The sequence below is a fragment of the Pantherophis guttatus genome, chromosome 17 (genome assembly GCF_059756535.1).
Source record: "Pantherophis guttatus breed Tessera chromosome 17, ASM5975653v1, whole genome shotgun sequence".
Classification (NCBI taxonomy): Eukaryota; Metazoa; Chordata; class Lepidosauria; order Squamata; family Colubridae; genus Pantherophis; species Pantherophis guttatus.
This window is the reverse complement of record NC_142079.1, coordinates 13384859-13395000: the sequence shown is the minus strand read 5'-3', so window position 1 is coordinate 13395000 and position 10142 is coordinate 13384859. Positions and strand designations below refer to the sequence as shown.

The 10142-nt window shown below is 45.9% G+C and overlaps 1 protein-coding gene across 2 annotated transcripts in view; it reads left to right on the top strand.

The window, feature by feature from the left end:
• LOC117676073 (transmembrane protein 132B) overlaps positions 1–10142 on the top strand; it is a 254719-nt gene that overhangs the window by 135711 nt on the left and 108866 nt on the right. The window lies entirely within an intron of this gene.

Below are 10142 nucleotides of genomic sequence, written 5' to 3'. Positions count from 1 at the left end.
GGAAGCTCATCAGAGGAGATCCAACCTGGAACGAAGGAGGAATTTCCTGACAGTGGGAACAATGAATCAGTGGAATAGCTTGCCTCCCAAAATTGTGGGCGCTCCATCCCTGGAAATCTCCAAGAAAAGATTGGACAGCCATTTGTCCAGGAGGATATAAAGTCTTTTATTTCAAATCTTAGTAAGCCTCGGAGACGGGGCTGGAATAAAATCTCATATTTTCTCTGAGATGAAGCGTGCAGTGCAGAGCTTTTCAGGCTCTGGGTGACGCTAGGTTGGAAATAATATTGAGAGAAGTGGGTGAGTAAAAAAAAAACACTCCAGGCCTTTAACTTAATCTAAACCTGGACTTTGCTGTTCCTCAGAGAACCAGCAGCTTTCAGGCTTTGGCATGAAAATGCATTTTTAAAAATGTTTGATATTTTTTTTTTTGGCCCCAACAATCACAAGGCAGACAACAGAACGAGTTCTTCCCCTTTTTACTCCCCCTCAGAGTCTGCGAAACATATTGTTCAATTGGCAATTGGAAAAGTCAAGTATTTTGCCTTCCGGTGGCTCCCGATTCTCATTCTAGAGACCTTAGAAGCCAAAACAGGCTCCCAAAATGTCCAGGTCCCATCCAGTGGTGTGAGGGCATCACCAGAAGGCATTGGACAACCTTCTAGAACAGGGGTCAGCAACCTGCGGCTCCGGAGCTGCATGTGGCTCTTCGGGCCCTCTGCTGTGGCTCCCTGTCGGGTGATCCCACCACTGGCTGGCCCCGCCCCTCATCCTCCCCTCCCAGTCACTCCTTGCCTGGCCTGAGAAGGTATGGGCGATGGTGGGAGATGGAGAAGTGGCCGGGGCAGAGACAGAGAGAGGGGGAGAGAGAGAGACATAGAGAGATACAGAGAGAGGGGGAGAGAGATACAGAAAGAGAGCTAGGGAGAGAGAGGGGAGGGAGGGAGAGAGAGATGTCAAAAGGATTTTGTGGTTCCTGGTGTTTTTTAACAACTGGTTCTCTGCCCTAATGACTGGCTGGGTAGGCGTGGCTGGGGGGGGTGTCATGTGACTGGTGGAAGTAAGTGGCGTTGAGTTAGCCTTGCCCACCCAAGTTTTGTGGCTCCCGGTGTTTTCTTTTCTGTGGGAAACGGGTCTAAAAGGCTCTTTGAGTATTTAAGGTTGCAGACCCCTGTTCTAGAAGATCAGGGAGATCTCGTGTTCTTGGATCACAATGCTGTCCATCCTTCACCTCAGGTGTCATGAGACCTCAAAACAAGAGAATTTCCTGACAGTGGGAACAAGGAATCAGTGGAATAGTTTGTCTCCCAAAGTTGTGAGTGCTCCATCCCTGGAAATCTTCAAGAAAAGGTTGGACAGCCATTTGTCTTGGACTAGAAGACCTCCAAGGCAGTGGTGGAATTCAATTTTTTAAACTACCGGTTCTGTGGGCGTGGCTTGGTGGGCGTGGTGTGGCTTGGTGTGCGTGGCAGGGGAAGGATACTGCAAAATCTCCATTCCCACCCCACTCCTGGGGGAAGGATACTGCAAAATCCCCATTCCCTCCCCACTCCTGGGGGAAGGACACTGCAAAATCTCCATTCCCACCCCACTCAAGGGGAAGGATGCTGCAAAATCTCCATTCCCACCCCACTCCAGGGAAGGATACTGCAAAATCCCCATTCCCTCCCCACTCCAGGGGAAGGATACTGCAAAATCCCCATTTCCTCCCTACTCCTGGGGAAAGGGTATTGCAAAATCCCCATTCCCTCCCCACTCCAGGGGAAGGATACTGCAAAATCCCCATTCCCATCCCACTCCAGGGGAGGATACTGCAAAATCTCCATTCTCATCCCACTCCAGGGGAAGGATATTGCAAAATCTCCATTCCCGCTCCACTCTGGGCCCAGCCAAAGATGGTATTTGCTGGTTCTCAGAACTGCTCAAAATTTCCGCTACCAGTTCTGCAGAACCTGTCAGAACCTGCTGAATAGCATCCCTGCTCCAATATCCCTCCCAGCCCTATCATTCTAGGTTCTAAGCGTCTTGAAAACCTTAACCAGGTGGGATTATTCTGGCTCTATTATTTCCGCCCCAATAAAATAGGGGATATAAGAATCACCTTGCATATATTTTCCTGTTAACTAAACCAAGAGTTGCTACTCATCTCTCTCTCTCTCTCTTTCTTTTATTACCTAATAGATCACAACTTTTGTCAATTTTCTAGCATAGCTACAATGGCTTCAAGCCACTGTGTCTGTTCTATACGGATGCCAAAAGTCCAGGAAGCAATTTAAAATGTCATTGAGCACTTAGATGATTTTGGGAAAGAACTAATTAGCCACATTGAAAGAATGACAATATTTACCTCGGTGCTCTCCGCAGAGCCAAAGAAAAATTTCGCCCTCCCTCCCTCCCTCTTTCTCTCTTTCTCTTTCTGCCTTTTAATCTGCAGAGATTTATTATGGCCGAAAAATTAAATGCCACCTACAAGAGAACTCAATGTTGGACATTCCATAATCACATTGAACTGTAAAGTGTACCCTAATCATTTACTATGGTTGAGTAAATTAAATTCCTCTGCAGAGAAAGAAAAACCCTGCAAAGGGGAGAGAACATAATAAAATTGAGGAGGAAAGGTGAACGGCAACAGGGGAAAAAAAAAAAAAAGGCAACTTGCCCTTTAACTAGTTTTACTGGGAAGGGAGCCTAACTTTTGGGGTTGCCTCCAAAGAACTGAAAAATGGGAAAGCTCACCAAGGAACAACTCACTAAATTAGAATAGAATAACAGAGTGTTGAAAGGGACCTTGGAACAGGGGTGAAATGCTACCAGTTCAGACTGGTTCGCCCAAACTGGTAGTATCCTGTTTCCCTGAAAATAAGACATCCCCTGATAATAAGCCCAATCGGGCTTTTGAGCGCATGTGTTAAAACAAGCCTCCCCCCGAAAATAAGCTCTCCCCCTAAATATTTAAACGCAGAGCTGGAAATCAGGTAAGATGGTAAGAGGAGCCCCATCTTGCTCCACGCGCCCCAAAATAATAAGACCGCCCTGAAAATAAGGCCAAGCGCTTATTTCAGGGTTCAAAATATATAAGACAGGGTCTTATTTTCAATGAAACACGGTAATAAATGCTCCCGGTTTGGGCGAATCGGTATTTCCGACGATCAGCAGGAAATCCTGCTTTCTAGCGAATCTAAATCACGCAGCACAGCTGTTCCCCTCCCTGCTGTTCTACTTACCAGAAAAGGCTTCTTAATCCTCCTTTTTCAGTGCTGTGTGGTAGTGCCTGTGGTACGCATGCATGTAAAGTGAGCATTTTGTACACACCGTGCATGCACGCATGCACGCACGCAGCAAACCGGTAGCAAAGCGAACCAGTAACAGACTTCAGAGCATTTCACTCCTGCCTTGGAGGTCTTCTAGTCCAACCCCCTGCTTAAGCCGGAAACCCTACACCACTTCAGAAAAAAATGGTTATCCAACATCTTCTTAAAAACTTCCAGTGTTGGAGCATTTACAACTTCTGGGCGCCTCAGATGGACTGCAGAATGTCGCTTTGGAGATGAAGCACTATCAAGCACTTTTGAACTTCTCATCCCAAGTTCAAGCTGAAGAGGCAGTGGTTGTGATTGCCAAAAATGACATAGCTGCTTTAAAAGGACACTTGCATTAATGGAGACCACGCAACCTTGCCTGCTACCGAAGGTCTATTTTGACCTTTGAAGGGTTATGTAAATGTGCCTTTTCCTGAATCTCCTGGACATTTGAAACCTGAAACCTGGCTACCGAGGTGCATTGATTCAGAAGGACGGTGGTCTTTTGTTTCCAAAGCTCGAAGAGATCTGAATTTTTCAAGACTGCATCTTCCTTTAGGTTCCTTCTAAGGGGCTTTAGATTCCTTACCTAATAAATACACACGAAGTATCTCTAAGGCAAAGGGCTTCCGTAGTTGTAGCACCTAGAGTCGTAATGGAGATTTATCTGGCTCGAAGTTTGCTTGCTGTTTGTAATCTTTTGTTGGTCGTTCAGAAAAACAAGTTTTCGTTTGGCTACTAGTTGTGCATATTGTTTGTTTCTTCTTCTTCCCCCCCCCCCATAACCTGAGTCAGTCTTGATCTCCAACAGGTCAATTTTTAAGTTTTTGCTACTAAATGAAAACTGTCTGTTTTATTATGTATTAGTTGCATTGTTCTTATTTGATTTTGAGATGTTGAGACTCTAGAAAGAGTGCAGAGAAGAGCAACCAAGATGATGAGAGGACTGGAGGCTAAAACATACAAAGAACGGTTGCAGGAACTGGGCATGGCTGGTCTGGTGAAGAGAAGGACCAGGGGAGACAGGATAGCAGTCTTCCAATACTTGAGGGGCTACCACAGAGACGAGGGGGTCAAGCTATTTCCCAAAGCACCAGAAGGCCAGACAAGGAATAATGCATGGAAATTGAACAAGGAGAGATTCAACCTGGAAGTAAGGAGAAATTTTCTGACAGTGAGAACCATCAATCCATGGAACAGAAGTTGCCTTCAGAAGTTGTGGAAGCTTCATCACTGGAGGCTTTCAAGAAGAGACTGGACTGCCATCTGTCAGAAATGGTGTAGGGTCTCCTGCTTGGGTGGGGGGGGTTGGACTAGATGACCTACAAGGTCCCTTCCAACTCTGTTAATCTGTTAAAGTCACCTATTTTAGAAGCTGTTCTTCTATCTTGCTCCTTTTCTTCCCCTTTTCAAATTTTTACCATCTTTATTTATTTATCAGATTTCTATGCCAATTTAATCCTTGGCAATCAGAAAGGCCGAAGTCATCCTAAAAACATGGACCGCAGCCTTTACAGTGGTCGATTGCTTCTTGACATCGCAAATTTTCAGACGAAACCCCCGGGGCACAGTGCAATTATTTACTTTGCTAAATAACACAGCGCAGCTACGGTTTAATTACAGCAGTTTAGCAGTGAAATAGAATTGCTACAATGTTCGCGTCAGCGCATTGCTTTTAATGAGCTTTTGCAAAAAGGCACAGTTTTGTAATATCGGCTAATGTGTCTTTTGTTTTTAAATCATCTTTGCAAATTAGGCCGGGTGGGTGAGGACAATGAACATTGCTGGAGCAGCACCAGTGAAATAATGTGGAAAGTGTACATGATGGGGGGGGGGTCTGTGACCCCACCACCACATCCTCCCTCCCTCCCTCTTCCCTCCCCCCCTCTGGGAAAAAAAATGCAAATCAACACAGTGGTAATAAAATCATATTCTAGTGAGCTAGTTAGGATTGTTTTAAGCGTTTTGGCCTTGAGCCAGCATTTTTGCCTCCTATATTTGAAGATTTTTTTCCCCTCCTGTCCAGGTTTAGCATTAAAAAGAGAGAGAAAGAAAGGGAGGGAGGAAGGGAGGAAGGAAGGAACCAGTGGGTTTTGTGTGTGTGTGTCTGTGAACACGGATTGCTATTTATATGGAATGTTTTACTTCTTCACTTAATCGTGGCATAATACAAGGTCTCATTGACTCCCTTACTTTCTACCAGTATCAGATTCACAAGGTAAACCAAACCAGGAAATTAATTCCCTAGGAATACTGGAATGACACTATATTGAGGGCAGGGGTGAAATGCTACCGGTTCGCTCCAGTTCAGGCAAACCGGTAGTGATAAAAACTACAGGTTCAGGCAAACCGATAGTTAAGAAAAAGCTACCATTTCCTGCGAACCGGTATTTCCGACGATTAGCTGTGCCGCACGGTTTAGCTTTGCTAGAAAGCAGGAAATCCTTCTTTCTAGCAAAGCTAAATCATGCGGCACAGCTGATCCTTCCCCCCTCGCTGTTCTACTTACCTTCCCAAGCCTCCTTTTGGCTCGTACTGCACATGCACACAGTGTGCATTTGGCATGCAGCACACATGCGCGGCCAGCGAACCGGTAGCAAACCGGTTCAGATTTCACCGCTGATTGAGGGGCTCTAATAACAGCATTTTGAAAATTTGGTATACTGATAGAAGAGAGCATTTGTAGTTTAGGGTTGAACTGTGGGGTCCTTGGTGCTCTGTGAGCTTGATGGTTTCCTGACAGACGTTTCATGACTCTACTAGGTGACATCAGCCCAGCACTGATGATGTTACCTAGTTGGGTCATGAAATGTTTGCAAGAAAATAACGAAGCTCTCAGACAACACAAAGGATCTGATAGTCCTTCCCCTCCTTCTCCTTCTCCTCGTCCTCCCCCTCCTCCTCCCCTTACCCCTCCTCCTCTTCCTCCCCCTCCTTCCCTCCCCCTCCTCTCCTCAGACCCCTTAGGATCAAGTTTCTAGGCCTTCTGACCATAAAGGAAGACCTGAATGTTGTAATTTGCAATAACATGTTTTTATTTTGTTCGTTTGCTTTAAGTTTTTGAAATTGGGTTAGTCATCCAGTCAATGCCTCTTTCTTATTTTGGTGATGCTCTAGAGCAGGGGTGTCTAATTCAAGGCCCGCGGGCCGGATCTGGTTCATGGGGTGCTTAGATCTGGCCCGCGGGGCCGCCCTGGAAACAGCAAAAGACCAGGAAAGAGGAAAGAAAAAGAAGGGAAGATGGGAAGAGAGCAAGGAAAAGAGGGGGAGGAAGAAGAATGAAGAGGGAATGAAAAAGAAGAGGAAGGAAGGAAGGAAGGAAGGAGATTATAATGAGAGTGAGGGAGGGTCTTGAGGAAAGTCCTGCCTTAGCACTTGGCCACCACAGGTGCCCCCAACACAAGTGATGTTGAGATGGCCATGCCCCCCTCAGGTCAAACAGAACCCTGATGCGGCCCTCAATGAAATCGAGTTTGACACCCCTGCTCTAGAGTAGAGCCATAGAAACCGAAGGTCACAATTGGATGAAAATGGAAAAAAACCCCACATCCTGCTTTGGCTATTGGTTGGGCAAGGAACAGCAGCATATCATTAGTCTCTTTCCTGTCCGTTGGTTGACAAACGACCTTATCAAAAGCCTTGTCTTAGCGGAATAAATTAAATTAATGGTTACGGCTAAACAAAAAGGACCCATTTTTTGCAGGTTATAAAAACTAAAGGGAATGTGATCTAATAATGTTGCCCTTGTTTTGAGTTCTGATATGTAAATGAAACACATTAAACGAATAACAAAATGATTCATAGTCCTCCCTAGACAGAAGATAATAAATGTGTACTAGACGGTTTGATTTGCTTGTTTTTCTCTTTAGTTTAGAAAAAAATAGAATATAAATAGAAGGCCTCTTAATGCTTCTTTTCTCCCCCTCCCTTTCCCTGATGAACATGCCACCGGAGACCTCTTTTTCATAATAATTAAGGTTACTGGTGAATGTTTTTATTGTCCTAAATATTGGGTTTGATAGATTCATTTTTAATTCAGTGTAAACATCTGCTAGTTCAACACACTGGCAGAAAAGGATTCTCTGAAGGCAGAATGTGGCAAAGCTCTGTGTCTTCTAAAATTGTCTTCCCTAATTTTATATGCTTCAGATTATTTTTAGGCGCCGACTTTATATCCCTGACCGTAAATGATAGGTGTTGGGTCCTGAAACATCTGGCAGACCCTGGTTAGGATGCAATGTTTAGTTTACTTAACCAGGACTATGTTCCATGGAACTGAGTAAGAGGAAAACCTTATGATTGATCCAAGAAGAAGGATCTGTTTAATTTTATGTTGAGAATCCTCAGTATTCAGCCCCAATTTAGAACTGAGCAAAGTAGATTTTGGTTTCAGGACCAAGGACAGCAGCCGAAATGAAAGACACGTTGCTTCCACAAAAGGCAGGGGTGTCAAATTCGATTTTATTGAGGGCCGCATCAGGATTGTGTTTGACCTCAGGGGGCCGGGATAGGCATGGCCAGGGTGGGCGTGGCCAGCTCAACGTCACTCATGTCAGGTGCCCCTGTGCTGGCCCGAGCGCTCTGCCAGCAAAAACAGGCTCCTGAACTCTGTTTTCATCTACCACAGCCTCCTGCATGCGGCCCACCCAAGCTATGTTTTCGCTGGCAGAAGCACCACGGGCCGGTCCTTCGCTGTTTCCAGGGCAGCCCCATGGGCCAGATCTAAGTACCCTGGGGGGCCAGATGTGGCCTGCAGGCCTTGAGTTTAAGGCAATTCTAGAGCTTTATAGTCTGATTAGAAGAATCCTCCTAATATTTTAACCCCTTTTGTATCCATGATATAGTCTTGGGCATCTTCATGATGACAGAAGATCTTGATGTCTTCTCTGGATGGACTTCTCACCCTTTCCTCTCTACTATTGGAGATCCCAAAGGTGCTTTCCCAAAAGATAACTGGACTTTCTGGGTTTTTTTTCCTTTGAAAACAGGGCTGAAGAAGCTTCTTGGATGAGAAGCGAAATGTTTTCAGAAGGAAAAACAAAACAAAACCAAGAAAGTCCAGTTGCCTCCTAGGAAAAGCACCTTTGGGACAACCATGGCCAGGGTGATTGAGAATCTCCATAGATACCACATGGAAACAACCCATGTGCTTTGAAAATTACGCAGCTTCCTGTTCTTGCCCTCCAAATACCGATAAACATTCTTTCAATCTGTCTATTGTGCCTGTGGACATGTATAACTTTTGGCAACGGGATTTTAGATGAGTATTCGGACTGAATAAATGACCATTTCCCCGCTTTCCTCTGTTCCATGCCGGAACTGTGAAGCTCTGAGTACTACATGATTTAACTGTAAAATGTAAGCTGTTTTCCAATCTGGCTGTCCCTTTCAATGCTTCAGCTTCCCAGCTCCCCTCTGCCCCTTCATTCATTCAGCTTACTCAACCATTTCTTTCCCTGTTTAGTTCCAAAGGACTTCTTGATAAGCCTACAGGTTTGCCTAAGTAAACCCCGGTGTAGTTTATTTTCTTTGTTCGCCCTTCTGCACTCAATGTGTCTCTGTCAATAAACAAAAACCAGCATCACCGAAGGCCCCCACCCCCCGCTTTCCCAGCGCCCTGGGAGACGGAGTCGCATTTGCGGCCCGCTTAATTTAGATGGCCAGAAAATGGCAGGGTGGCTTCTGTTGCATGTCAAGATGCCCTGCCTTTTTCAATTTGTGCAGTACAGGGCTGGGGTGGCGGGGAGGTGGGAGGGAGAGCAATTTTCCACTTTGTCACTAATGGGGAAGAGGTGATTGTTTAGTTTAGTACAAGCAGAAGCAAATGAATGCAGAGTAATGCGCCCTGCTTTGTAAAGTGACTGGGGCTCTTTGATGTTTCTAGCTAGACCGATTTGGATTTCATCCTGGGGTTTCAAGCTCTTGGCTTCAAAAAGCTGGTGGAGAGAGACTACGGTAGCAAATTGTCCCAAATGATTGATGCGGCTGAATTTTCATGAGTTTTTACTGGGGTTTTTTTTTTGTTGTTTTTTTTTTTTTTTTGAGAATTGAGCGAAGTAGATTTTAGTTTCAGGACCAAGGACAGCAACCAAAATGAAAGACACGTTGCTTCCACATAAGGCAGGGGTGTCAAACTCGATTTCATTGAGGGCCATATCGGGGTTGTGTTTGATCTCAGGGGGTGGGGCAGAGGGGTGGCGGGATGGCCATGGCCAAGGTGGGCATGGCCAGCTCAACGACACTCATGTTGGGGGTGCCTGTGGTGGCCCAATGGCTCTGCCAGTGAAAAAAGGCTCCCGAGCTCCATTTTAAGCTTCAATAGTCTCCTGCAACCCTCTGCCAGCAAAAACGGAGCTCAAGAGGGCCGCATGCAGCCCTCCCGAACTCCGTTTTCGGTGGCAGAGGCACCACGGGCCAGTCCTTCGCTGTTCCCAGGTCAGCCCCATGGGCCAGATCTAAGCACTGTGCAGGCCGGATCCAGCCCATGGGCCTTGAGTTTGACACCCCTGATCTAGCGGTTAAAGGCCCAGGCCAAAAATGGGGAGACTGTGAATCCTAGCCTTACCTTAGGCATGAAAGTTGGCTAGGTGACTTTGGGCCAATCACCTGGAGACAGTGAGTTCTAGTCCTGCCTTAGGCATGAAAGTTGGCTAGGTGACTTTGGGCCAATCACCTGGAAACGGTGAGTTCTAGTCCCATTTTAGGCATGAAAGCTGACTGGGTGACTTTGAGCCAGGAGACTGGGAGTTCTAGAGAAATCTGAATCAAACTGGACCAACCCAATAAACAATTCAACAAAGTCAGGATGGTTTCACAGCTGGGAGTCAGAAATCTCTTGCCCTT